The sequence below is a fragment of the Chelonoidis abingdonii genome, chromosome 2 (assembly GCF_003597395.2).
Source record: "Chelonoidis abingdonii isolate Lonesome George chromosome 2, CheloAbing_2.0, whole genome shotgun sequence".
Classification (NCBI taxonomy): domain Eukaryota; kingdom Metazoa; phylum Chordata; order Testudines; family Testudinidae; genus Chelonoidis; species Chelonoidis abingdonii.
In genome coordinates, this window is record NC_133770.1 from 237501504 (window position 1) to 237515135 (window position 13632).

Here is a 13632-nt window from a genome sequence, read left to right on the forward strand (position 1 = left end):
ATGTGGAAAGCACCCCAAGGTTTTATTTTCGTATCGATGTAGCAAGTGCTGATTGTTTACGTGGCGGGTTTAAGCGATTAAAACAACACATTCACGTTCCTCTGTCTAAAGGCAAGTAGATTCTAAAACTTGTTACTATTGTGTGCAAATAATGTTCTGTTTTTTTATCTCGTAGCTCGTGAGATCCCCTTCTTCCTGCGGCAACTCAGGTCACTTTCGGATTTATTCGGTGGCTTGCACATGCCAGCTCCATACATGGAATTCTTGCTATTAACTGGAGGCTGAAGAGAAGAGGGTATATGGAAGCTTGCAGGCCTTGCGGCCATTCGCAGGCAATGAGTGTCCGGGGTGCGGAAGACAAGCAGGGGGAGAGCACTGGCTGCTTTTGCAAACTCACCTTATTCTGGGCCAATTAATTCATCAAACGAAAAAACACTCCTTATCTCTCAGTCTATTTCTGCCCCTTTCTTCAAATGACTCCAGGTATTTAAAATACTAAAAGAGAATATATTGAAACTGAAAAATACATGAGGGGTGGAGGGCTTGCGAGGCGATGGATTAGATCCCTTCATTTCCTTTTGGTAATCCTAAACGCAGCTATCTCTGGCTCTTTAATCTCCTCTAGAGTCGGATTACAGCCCATTTGAGCAAGTACAGTTGGAATTAGGAGATGACAGGGCTGCAAAGGAAAACTTTTTATATAACCAAGATGTTGTGATCGCCCCGAAGGGTCAGCGCTGATCCTAGTGGTCAGCGTGCATGAAGAACAGACAGACAGACGGACACAGACTCTTCTGATTAACGTTTTCGATTGACACTGTTTACTCTTTATTGCCTTAAGTTAGACGTTTGGTTTCCAAGTGCGAGAGCACCCAACATGTAAATGATCTTCTATTGATTTTAGCTTCTCAGAGCCAAGGACTATAGCTGAATCTCTTCAGCGTCTTTTATTTATGACAGGACCTGCCAGCACTGGCGCTCTCAACCTCAGCAGCAGTTAGACGGTAGCATGCATGTAGCAGTAATCAACGTCATCAGCTGGCCAAAACGAATATTTATCGAATGACATGGTGTGTGTCTCGGAAAAAATGAAATCCACATCAGATTACACTGGGTTGTGCGGGGCTGTTTAAACCACCCCTGATAGCTGATTGCAATTGAATATGCCACCAGGTATATTCAAGATTAAAGCTTTATTTTGAAAGGTTTGTAATCCTTTCCGAGAGATTTTGTTGATATAAGATTTCATTGGCAAGTGATTGTGGCTTGTACAGATCCGACCTCTCCGCGATGCAGGGTGCAGGTCTCCGTAGCTGAGAAATGCTGCTGGTCAATTTATTGTGGAGTCTTTGCAGGCTCGCGGAGTCCGAGCGCAAATTCAGGAATTTATTAAAAAGGTTACAATTGGTGGTTCAATCGCCAAAGTTGGGGACGTGGTATTTTTATATTGGGCGAAATACATGATTTAATTATACTCCGAAAACAAATTAAGGACAGGCCTTCTACACAAATTGGAGGCAGCTAAATGCTCTTTTGTGCCCGCAGCCCTGGGGTTGTTAAAGAGCCTGCTGATGCATGAGAAGGAAAGTGACTGATTTAACTCATTGGGATTCAGGGAGCGACCTGCCCTCTTCTGAAAAAAAAAAAAGTGGTGCTGGGGAGAGGAGGAGGAGGAGGGGGAAACACACACAGAGTCTTGCTTTACTGAGCTGAGAGCCGCAAAATCCCAAGCAGAAACTATTAGAAGAGACACCGCATCGTGTCTCTTTCCTGCATTTAACCAAGGAGAGACATCCATTACTGCCAGCCAGCAGAGCTGCATTTTCATCCATTCTGAACCATGGAGAATAGGAGCAAACAAGTACTAAAGGCAAAGCAAACCCTACCTGGGATGAGGATTACTCACTTTAGCGCTGGCTGTAAGTACAAAACCTCCTGCTGCAATTTTAGGGCGATGCTGCGAGGGGTGTTTTTGTTTTGTTTTTTCCTTTTTTTTTTTTTTTTTTTAGGAGTCTGCTATTTTGTACGACCTGAACCCAAGGTGGAAAGGAAAGGAAAGCCCTGCACTTCCTTGGGCGGTTGGGGACGGACCACCCTGCACATGCTGGCCATTGCTGCTGCCGCAGTAGCTTAACACAGTGGAATGTCAGGTCGCATCGCAGTTTTAGGGGGGATTTGCTAGGTCTATTTTCGACTGTGGTGGAAGGTCTTTTCCGGCCCGCGTGCAATTTTTTTTTAAAGGCAACGTGGTCGTGCTCTGAGTCTAGCCCCTTCGGCACAACGTGGGGTCTGAGTCCACCCAGCTTGAAGGAATTCCGGGATCAAAATCGCTTTCCCGTTTTGCAAACGCCCTTGTGTTGGCCGGATTAGATTTCACTATCCTGAGATCAATACACCCCTTCTCCCCACCCCCCACCTAATCGCCTTTTCTGTGTGAGCGCGCCTGGGAAACCGGATCGGTTAGGGAAAAGCTTTTGAATCCGTGGGGGAAAAATGTAGGAGAATTCAGCAGGTCCATGCTTTCTTTGTGTGGTGCTGAAGCCGCGGAGCTGCTTTGTGCTTTGGCAGGAGAAAATGGCGAGTCCTATTGTGGTTAGGCCATTTTCTTCCGGTACAAGGGTTCCCCCCAAATCCTAAATACTTCAAGGCTCCCTTGAAAGAAGCCACCGACCCCATGAAGTGTGAATGTCTGCAGCACTGCTTTTTACCCCGCCGCCAGTACTGCGCGTTTGAGATTGCACCTATTTTCTTCGGAGAGGGCGAGGGGGCAATTGGTAGCCCAGGGCTCCGAAGCCACTTGCATTGAAATGGGAATTGCAGGCGCGTTTGCAGATGAGTTTCTTCGCATGAAAGAAATTACAAAGCGCGGGCGATGTTTTATATTTTATTTTGTTTTATTGTCTTTATACGTTAAGCAAGAACACTGAATAACTCAGACGGGAAAAAATCAACTCGGGAAAGGGTGACCCAGCAATGAAATGGTCCTGAATGTCTCTTGCAACTTATTAAAGCTTTAAAAGTCTGTAGTTGTAATCAACCATTTTTAAACGGGAAAGGGATTTTTATATACCGATTGCACTTCGAGTCTGTGAGTAGTATTTGTAGATTATGAGTAGTATTTTAGATTCTTAGATTCTGAGTAATATTTTAGATTCGTGCATATTTTATGTCCGCTATAAAATATAAAGAAACGGTGGTTTTCCAATAACTTCAATTAAAAGTTATGTATATTCGCTCCCTGAATCATAGCTGAAAATCACTTCTTCATTTCCGCGTTAATCCGTTTAAAGAAATGGTTAAAGACCCCTAGATTTTAAGAGTATCGTGCTTAATAATCAACATTTAATTATGATTTCCAAGTATCCGACATCTGTCAGCGATTAAAAACAATAAACTATAAATAAATGCAAATTCTCCCACTTGTGTTCAGTGTTCTGGACTGGGAAAAAAATAAGACTTCTTTTTAAAAGTGCCCTAGAGAAACTTACAGTTTACTTCGCCATTTGACAACAACTTCAAATGCATTATTGAGTTTGTGCAAATACACAGCGATTTACATTCTTTAAAATGTAGCATTTATCTCCCATCATGCAGATCAAAACCATGGACAGCGAACGGATATTAAACTAAAATGGGAAAGGAATATCACGCTAGAAAATAGAGAGTAAAGCGACCAGAGGATAATATTCAAAATACACACGTGAAAATGATAAGAAAACTAGCTGCTCTGTCTTTCTCAGTACATGTGGTTTCAATTTCTTGTAACAGAAGAAGTTTCAAAAACAAAAGCTGAAGGAAGTGGCATTTCCAATTTTGCTGCATAGCAATCCGCCTTCTGTTCTATTGAATTAGTATTTATAAGACTTTCAACCGTTGTTAGCTGTTACGGAATTTAAAAAGACCAAGCCACTCTGCATTTGTGCGCTTTTCTTACACGCAGAGACAAAAATAAATCTACGATTCAATTCTAATATCAGCTGAGTGACACTGGTGTAAATTAAATTGATTTTATCAGTGACCAGGTTCCACAATTGGAAAAATTAAATGCCACTTTGACAGACAAGGATAATATGGAACAGATCTATAAACCAGCTCCTTAAAAATAATCTAGATATTGAAGGGCTGCTTTCCTCTCCCCACTACATTATATCATAACATTTATTTTGCCTGCCTGCGATACCGAAATTATTAAAACAATTGTTTGATGAAGAGAGACTGGGATGATGAGTCATCGACTTTATTCCATAGCAAATCTACAGCCATAGCTCTAAGGCAAATTTCCTTTTCATTTTGATCATGCCTTTATTTGAGCTGCCTTTTCAAACCTTTTTAAATCCTCTCAAACCAGGCAATGCAGAAATACTCACAGAAAGCTCTCACAAGCACTCGGGAGTTTCAATATAGCCCATCTTAGAAATGGCGAGTTATGGATGTAAAGGCCTTGCCTCCGCCTACAAGATATATAAATACACTTTCCCTCTGAGTCATTTAACTATAACTTTCGAGTTTGTTTTAAACAAGCATCCATTTGGGTGAGGCCTTGAGTGCACCTAGATTATTTGGGTTTTTGCTTTGTTTTTAGTATCTAAACAGATTTACTTGAGACACAGAAATATAGCCATCTATAAATACCCACTCCCAGTTTCTCTGAATAGGATCTCTGGCTGACATGTATAGATCTAACCATTAAAAAAAAAGTATCTCCTAGTAATATAAAGAGAAAGTGTTTTACATAACCTGCTTAGGTTTGCTCAGACCCTGAGTGTTTCAAAGGACATAGCGTAGGGCCATTTGTGGGTCTGAATTTCAGATCTCTGTCATTTAGGACAGCGTCTGTTTCGGTCTGATGAATCAGTCCGCTGGAGGACTCGGGTGAGGGATGCCTGTTCGGAATACAGAGAGTTTTAGGAGACTGGCTCATAACTAGGTTGCACTCTGCGGTGAAACGGTGGTCAATGCATGGGCTGTAGTGAGCTAGCGGAGCTGTTGTCAAACCACAGCGAATGACTCTATAAGCCCCAAAGCGGTGCCGCGGTGAAGGGGATCTCACCGAATTCAGCTATTTCCTGGGGAAGGGTTGAATGGGGTGAGACTGGGATTAGGAACCGCTTTGCTGATGTCACTGTGCAGATTAAGGCGATACTGAGGCTGGGGGAGCTGCACTGGGCTCGACCTTTCACCTCCCCCTCCGAAGTGGGAGAGTTTGCTGCAGAGCTGGTTTGCAGGGCTCTGGTGAGGTTCTCTCGCCCTTGACGGCCCGGGCTGAGCAGCTCAGGGCTGAGATCCTGCCGGGTTCGCTCTGGTTTCAAGGACACGGGGAGATGATCAGGACTTTGGGAGCCAACATCTGCCTGGCTGGTGACGTCAGCAGCCCCGTGTAATCCGCTTGTACTGAAGGCAGATGCCCTATTTGTTTGGCTGGAGAGCCATTAATCCCTAATTCGGGATCAGCAAGCAAGGGGGAAAGAGCAGACCGCGCCACCCCCACCCCAAAAAGCACCCAGCACCGAAGAGGACCCTCACCTCGTGTTCTCTGCGGGCTTCGGCGCTGCTAGGGGAAAAGCTTGAGCTCTCCGCAGGTTTGAACCTTTCTTTTTGTTTAGCTGTTTTTTCATTTGTGGGGGGGGGGGCGGTTATGGGGAGTGCTCGGATTTTCCGGAAGGATTTAGCGCTCGGCTCGTGTATTCTGAATGCACCTAAACTAGTGGGATCGAGGAGGGGACATTTTGTTGCCCCTCCCCTTTTTTTGGATGCCCGTTTGTGGCTGAGGTTTGCGAGCTCTGGAAAGATCCTCTCTGGCTCGAACGGTGTCGTCGACTGGCAAATCCGCTTTGCTTACATAGAAACTCAAACGCGTGGTTGCTCCCCCATCCTTCTCCTGGCCCCGGCTCTGGGCTCCAGGGGGAAACTCCTATCCTTCACTAGCTCTTCTCCCTGGCTGAGGGGGAAGCTCAGGAAACTCGATTTCTCCGTTTATTTCTCCCTATTCAGTGTATTTTTTTTTACACACTCTCTCTCTCTCTCACTTCTCCTGACCAGCCTCCCCTCTCCCCCTTTGTTATTTGCATACATTAAGCAGTGCTTTGCGGGCGAGCTGTAGCGCGATCCGCGCCCCCCACCCCCACCCCAGGTCCTTTCTAATTCTCATGCTTTGTCTGTTTGCTAGGAGATCACACTCCGGATCTGTGGTGATCAGGGCAGGAGCCGCGTCCCCACGTCCCGTACGCACAGAAGCTGGTGTGGTACTGAAATCCTTGGGAAACCAAACTCCTGGAGCCACCCATTTCCGTTTGCCAGAATGGAGCCGCGCTCGACTAAAGAAATAGCCCAATGTGCCTTCTGTCTCTCTCTCTCTTCTCTCTCCCACTGAAGCTAAACTTCAGAGGCCACCGGTAGAGATCAACTTGCCCCGTTTTAGGGCACTGATCGCATTCAGACTGGGTAAAACGCTCTGCATAGCAACCCTCCTTGGCTCAGGGATGCCGTCCGAATCCATCTGGATTTGATGCCCGTTTAAACGGTTAAAAAGGCTGTAAAAGCGTAGGTTGTTTTCCTCCCACTGCACAGTAACTCAAGGCAGGCCAGATGGGCTGTCCGTAGCCTCCCGGGAACGGGCAGGTGCGATCGGGTTAATTTTCTCCGCGTTACAAAGAAAGATGACGCGTCCTGCCCTTTCATTTTTCAGCGCTCCCCCTCCGAAAACCTTCCTAGCGGAGAGGAGTGGAGATGCTGGGCCTGTTTCCGATGCACAGAGTGCCAAACCCAGCGTGGTTTGGGGGAGGGGCGCAGACCCTACCTTTGCTGGCATTAAAAAAAATCAATTTGAGAAATCAAAATTAGAGCAAAACCAGATTCTCTATTTCAAGCGACGGGAAAAGGCTTGCCAAATTAGAGCAGCAGCTTAGGAAGTGGCAGGCACACTTCACAGACCCCCGGCCCTTGGAAATAACAGATGGGCTAGGAAGACAACTCGGCCATGACTAACCTTCAGCCCAGGCCTGGAGGACGAGCGGGTGGGGGAGGAGGGATCTACCTTCCTTGCAAAGATCAGTTGCTATTTTGTTTCCGGAGTGAGAAATGCGAGGGTCTGACTCTCCGTGTTCACAGCGGACCTTGATTTAATGTCATACAATTAAGGCACGCGGTGAATGCCAAGAGCGGAGCCTGAAGCCAGCACTGAAGATCTGACCAGAGCACAAACCATCCCCAACACAACAGTAAAATAAAAACAGAAGAGACACAAGAAGTAAAAGCCCACAGTCACTCACCTAAGAAAATCTAGACTGAATAGGAATGCACAGCTGGAAAGGCTAAGTCCTTTGGCGAGGAAGTGAAAGCTGCCACTGGATAAGCTTTTGCAAGTGGCAGTTGTCCGGAGAAGGCTATGTGGAGGTGCTGGTTTATTATACGCAATACAGCAGCAGTGCTTTAGCAGGAAAAGTAGGTTATTCTTTTGCTTCTCTGGGCTAACCAGTGTAAAGTCAATTAAAGAGACACATTATTTATTGTTATCCTCTTGCCAGGATCGTTTATTAGGCAGCTTTCTACCAGCTGGCCAGGAGCATGAGGCTAGGAATGCCCGATTGTTATTTTGTCCCTGTGTGAGGCTTCTCGATATTCTAGTCTACCTGATTTGACTTGCAGGCCAAGTAACATGATACTGAAGAAATGAAAGAAGCCAAACAATTCTAAACCTCAGAGGAGGAGAAGGTTTCACAGACAGGGGAGCTTGAAAGGACACAGAATCTGACTTCTGTTGAGATGCTTTGGGTGGAGGTCTTAAAACGTCCTACGCCTGAGAGTAGAGTAGTTGGCCATGGGAGTGCTGAGCTAGGGGGAGAAGCCAGGGGTCAGACTGTACCTCTTGCTGAATGTCTTTGTTCAGCCGGGCCTACGCCTGCAGAGGAACAAAGACGGGAGACAGACTCTGCTCAGGTCCCATCGGCAGGAGCCGGAGCCCGTCCGCTGTCCATGGTCCTGAAGGCAGTTCTTGCGCTTTATTCTTCTGCTCGGAACTGCAAGACTCCGGTTCACTCTGACGCTAACTAATTCGCATCAGGAAAATACATTCGATAGCGGGAGGCGGGCTGTACCAGCTAGCACTTTGCGATCCAGACCAGCACTGGATACTCTGACGAGAAAACAAGCGATTGGATCAGGGCTATTTTATTTTCCTTTTCCCATCCTTGAATCGTTTTAAGATTTTGGACATATGTATATTTCATTCACACAGGATCCGGGCTATACCTGAAAAGCACCCGTGAAAAAGAGACCAGGTGTGACTATCACATACTTAACGTTTAACAAAATAATTTCGTTAAGCGGGATTATTGTATTACCCATTTTGACATTAATTTAGAGCCCTCTAACCGCTTCCCCCAAAATAACAGGTATCAGGCACCATATTGATTGGCAAGCGAATAATAGAACTCAGAGTGCGTCTGTCTACAAAATGCAACGTTACAGCGCCAGAATCTATTGATTCTTGGCGTTTCACAGAGGATGCCAGCCGCTGGGAGAAAGTGCATGCCTTTAAAATATACTACTGGGGGAGAAAGGAACATTACAATAAGCGATATAGGGTCTGCAAAATAACTGCAGATAATGAAGGCTCAGGTCTTTATAGGACACACTGCTACTTAATCTAGATTAATATATAGGGGCAGGAAAGTGGATTACCTCCTACACACTGCCTGTCTGAATATTAGCATGGCAGGGTACCGAAGGCGCAAGCACATGCTGCTGCTAATAGCAACAGAGGAGGGTGATAACTTTTCACAGCACTTTCAGTCATTTGCTAGGGAGATCAGGACACTCTCCTAACCCTGATCTCTTTTGCAGATGAGGTGAAAACGACCTTTTCCCGCTATCTTGGTCATTGGGGCCTCGGTCCTGCCGCAGTTGAAGTCAACGAATAAACTCCCATGGACTTCAGTGGGAACAGAAACCGGCTGCTGTCGGTGGTAGAGGCCGTTTAACTTTGGCATATTAATCTCCCTACGGTTTAGCCTTATTCTAATATATTAAAATAATTCATTTAGCAAACATTCAATAGGCCAACACAGCCACCTCGCGGCATTTAAGTGTTAAGTATGACAAACATAGGCACCATGAGCTTTTCTAGGCTTTTGGAAGCAGAACAAGCATGTTAGAAGTGGACCCCTGATTTCGCAAGTCCTCACGCATGCGAAAGAAACCACTGGTTGCAGTGGGAGTTTTGCCTGAGTGAAGACTTCAGCTCCGGCCCATTACATTTACCACAAGAGAGAACGATGACCTCCCTGCCGTTGCCCTCCCCAAAACGTTTCACACCTGAACTCTCTCCTCGGGCGTTCTGCCACAGAGGAGTCAAAACGGACAGGGGCAGACCCTTTCCCGGGAGCTGATCGAACACATGGAAGTTTTAATTTCGTGCCCATTTTTTTCCCTTTTTAAAAGCCCAAACTGTTAATGCTTTGAGTCTGCATGAGTTGTGTTTACAATTCATTGTAAACAGCTTTCCAGTATTTAAGACAAATGTAGGTATTGGAACAATAAGATAACCATCCAGACTTACGCATCATTGCATATGTATATCTGAGAACATATACTATTTTGTTTAATCCATTAAAAGCCAAAGCAAATTCTAACTCGGATCAGGAATAGATTCTAAATTTATAAGTTAACTGAGCAACATAAAAGCCTTACTCTGAAACATTAAATTAATTGGTTTAAGGATTTCAGATGCTAGATTACCCCAGTGGTGAAAACCGCCTCTCTTTCGCATATGAATTAAGTCTGTCATATATACTATTAAATGTATACTGTGTAATACCAAATAGGGTATAGACATGAAATGCCCAATTAATAAGTCAGTTCAAATACTTCCCCATTTTTATGAGGCAAGAGGAATCCCGATATTTTCTAAATGGTGGTGATATAGTGATTGCAGCTGGACAGTATGCCATGATCTAGAGGAACCATGAACTCATAAAGAAAAATTCTATTAAAGGCTGAATAATTCCAGGTCTGATGATATTTTTGAATCCTTCGGAATACTGAGAAATTCTCTCGTTTGAAAATAATCCCCCAGTTTACTATTACCATCTTCCTTCCTCTTTCAAAACTGAAATCAAAAGTTCTGCTCTCAGCACGTTTCACACAGAGCAGCGTAATGTCCTATCCCAAGTCAATGAAGGCTTCCCTGTGGGAGGCGAGCAGAGAGATGTGTCTTGGAGCCCCCTCTGCAGTCAGAAGCATTTAGATTTGTGTTTGTTTGGTTAAACTTAAAGCTTCTTGGAGAACAGTCATGGCCAGTGATCCGCTCCTATTTTGTTTGAGATGAAGCAAGGCTGCACCATCGGGAAAACGTATGCAGACGTATATTTTCTTATTTCACTCTAGCTACCCAGAGCAGAAAACTGAAACTAATTCGGTACTCTGCCTAGGTTAGTTAACTAGGTCATGGCGCCCTCTACTGGCCAAAAGAGGAAGAACATCGATTTACGAATGTGTTCGATGACATCTAGGAAAAGAACCCGAAACTAAACATTACATAGTAACGTAATACTCTGAATAATCTTAAATACTTTGCAGTTTAAAGGACTGAAAGGGCCGCTTGGAACCCGAGGATTTCCCTCTATTGTCTTGAGGTCACAAAGCGGGATGGCGACTTCGAGGAGAAAAGGTGTTGCGGAGTTCTAAATTCTAGAACGTTTGGTCTGCAGACCAGTACCAAGCCCTCCAGAGTCACTCGGGAGCATGGGACTGAGATTAAAGCCTGGGAGCTGAACAAAGTAAAACAGACGGAAGGCAAGATATTGCCCAGTTAGACAAATCAGGAGAGAGTTCCAGTGCTGACATTTTAAATGTGGCGTGGGACAGCTGAAATTAAACAGGTAAGTGGAGGGAAAACCAAAGAAAACTCTACCACAGAATTTTCCCTCTTGAATTTATTTAATCCTATTCTGAAATCATCAGGAATAGGATCCTCAGATTTCAAAGAGTGGAAGAAAAGGTGAATAAAGCACAACTTTCAACCTACCAAAGACTAGAGTGTGACAATAGCTTTTACAGTCAGACAATGACCCAAAATAAAAGAGGGGTCCAACAAGAACTAGCAGAGGAAGGCCATGAGATTCATGTCCCAATCCCTGCTATACATACACAAACTTCATTGCTTCAATTGCATTATTGAGCTCTGCTGCTGTCAATTTACTGCCATAAACAGTGATACAATACCAGGGTGTAAATTTGGATCTACAAGAAATTAAGTCTCTCTTAAACTATTAAGAGGTATAGTTAGAAGATAGTACAGTTGTGCTACAGTAATGTATTAGTTCACAAATTAAATATCTTACAGGGTTCCTTTTTAAAAAGCAGCACAGTTGGGAAATAGGGGAAAGGAGAAGCTTGTTTTATAGTTACACTTCTTCAAATGTTCTGTACAAATTGGTGTATATGTACAGCTGTATTACTTGAATGTTTTGACTTACTAAATTATAATAGGACCATAAATACACTTGAATCTTTTTCAAATAAAATACAATGTAGTAATTATATCAGCACTGATGTAATGAAGTTCATTTATTGTTCACACTGATTTGAGGGACTGGTTTATAATAAATCCTCCAGAAATAAAATTTGATTTATTAAATTGTGTCAGTATTCAATGTTTAATGATACTCACTTTAATGTAAACTAAGGTTTTACATGAAAATACTTAATATCTAATTTAACAATGTTAAATCAGTCCCTAGCAATTATACTTTTACAAATTTTCTGCACTAGAAAATATCAAATTAACTATATTATTCATAAATTGGTAAACCTATTTTAAATATCCATTAATTTCTAGGGAATGCAGCAGATAAATTTGGAAACAGAAAAGAAAAAAATTGTATGCAAAGGTCTGTGCTAGGGCATTTCTCCCTCAGCAATTACAACAAACATTTCTATGAAATTTACTTTGCAGTTATTTTAACAGAGAAAATAATTAGAATATGTAGGTCTTTTCTGCCTTTGACAATGATGCATTTTACTATTTTGTTAGTGTACATCACAGTACAGAATACTTCCATGAAAGAGCTTTTTGCGCTGTTCTCCACATGTATAACTCTCTTCGGGATAATATCCAGAGTTCACCAAACCTATAGTAAAATATTAATATGAAGAGATGTTTTGAACCTTTCTAAGTTCTATAATTAATTACACAATTAAAAGCACTCAGAGTGCAAAAGATTCAATCAAGTCGTTTTCAAAGAATGTACAGGTCACTACAAAATAGTTCTCACCCGCAAAGTGTGTTTTTCCTCTCAAAACTTAGTAAAGAATTTTGTTCAGTAGGTTGGTTTCTTTGGGTCATATACTCCTCCTGCATTCAGTCCATACAACTCCCTTTAACTTCAGTGGGAGCTGTGAGTGTAAATTGAGGGAGCATATGTAGTGGACACAGTTAAAAAAGTGTATCCTTTACATTCTTACCATGTTTACTTAAGTGAGACTTAAGATACTCAGATATACAGGGTGAAATCCTGGTCCTATTGCAACAGATAGCAACACTCTTACTGACTTCACAGGGTCAGGAGTTCATCCTCAGTCCTTCATCAAGCAGATGCCTCTTGAATTCTATGGGAATTTGTATGAATTAGGTGAAAAACAAGTAAAAGTATCAGGATTTGGTCCTCAGTATTTAAAAAGAGAATTTTAAAAATGTAACCGTTTAAAAAGAGTCAAGTTTTCCCACCCTTTGTTGTGTACAATATCCCACATATCAGAGCAAACAGTCTGAGTTTGAAAGACAAAATACAAAATGAATAGCTTTGTATAGGTCTCCCTGACCTCTCTATTGTCTGCATTTTGAGCTCAGGTTAAATATTAGATATTCTACTATACTCAAACTAAGAAATGCAAAGGCTGCAGATCAGAAATATTTCCATATCCTGGAAAAGTTGCCCAGGCACCTGAAACCTAGATCTATTGGGTTACAAGAGGGAAATGTTAGTCTTAGTTTTTCTCAGCATAAAATCTAAACAGTTTTTAACTGGTCTCCAAACAGGCTGCTGCATCTGTTTGTCCACACAGCCCCCTGCAGTTAAGGCATGTAAAAGACCAGATTTAGAAATGCAATTTGGGTAATTGTACATCTAACTACCTGGGTTTGAATATTCAAAACAGACACCTGCACATGACATAGAGGCAAAAAAGTAATATTCAAAACAAAGCAGTTCATAACAGTAATAGACAATATAACCCCATCTTAGATTCTGATTCAGGAAAGCACTTAAGTACGTGCTGCAAATTAAGTAGTTGCTTAAATCCAACTGATTTCAATTTAAGCAAGTTATTAAGTGTTGTCCAGAGTACGGATGCTTTCCTCATTCATGACTGACATATCCCCAAAACATTTATGCATGTGCCTATTTTGTTGAATGGGGCAGTTCACATGCATAAAGTTATTCACATGTAAAAGCGTTGCTAGGATTGAGACCTACATTCTCATTATATACAGATCATTCGATAGCCTAGTACAGCCATTTCAAAGTACCCCCCCATAATAATGAATACAAAGAAAAGACAACATTAATGTAATGTTAAGGGTGTGACCAAATTCGTGCAAAACAGAGCTGGACAAGAAATGGTTTTCCCATCCTG

At 42.8% G+C, this 13632-nt stretch overlaps 1 long non-coding RNA gene across 1 annotated transcript; it reads left to right on the forward strand.

The window, feature by feature from the left end:
- The first annotated feature begins 1743 nt into the window (after positions 1-1743).
- On the forward strand, positions 1744-11602 carry LOC116823073 (uncharacterized). Its single transcript, XR_004373324.2, has 3 exons — positions 1744-1919; positions 6167-6441; positions 8842-11602. It is a non-coding gene; the product is annotated as an uncharacterized LOC116823073 (long non-coding RNA).
- Positions 11603-13632: the final 2030 nt, after the last annotated feature.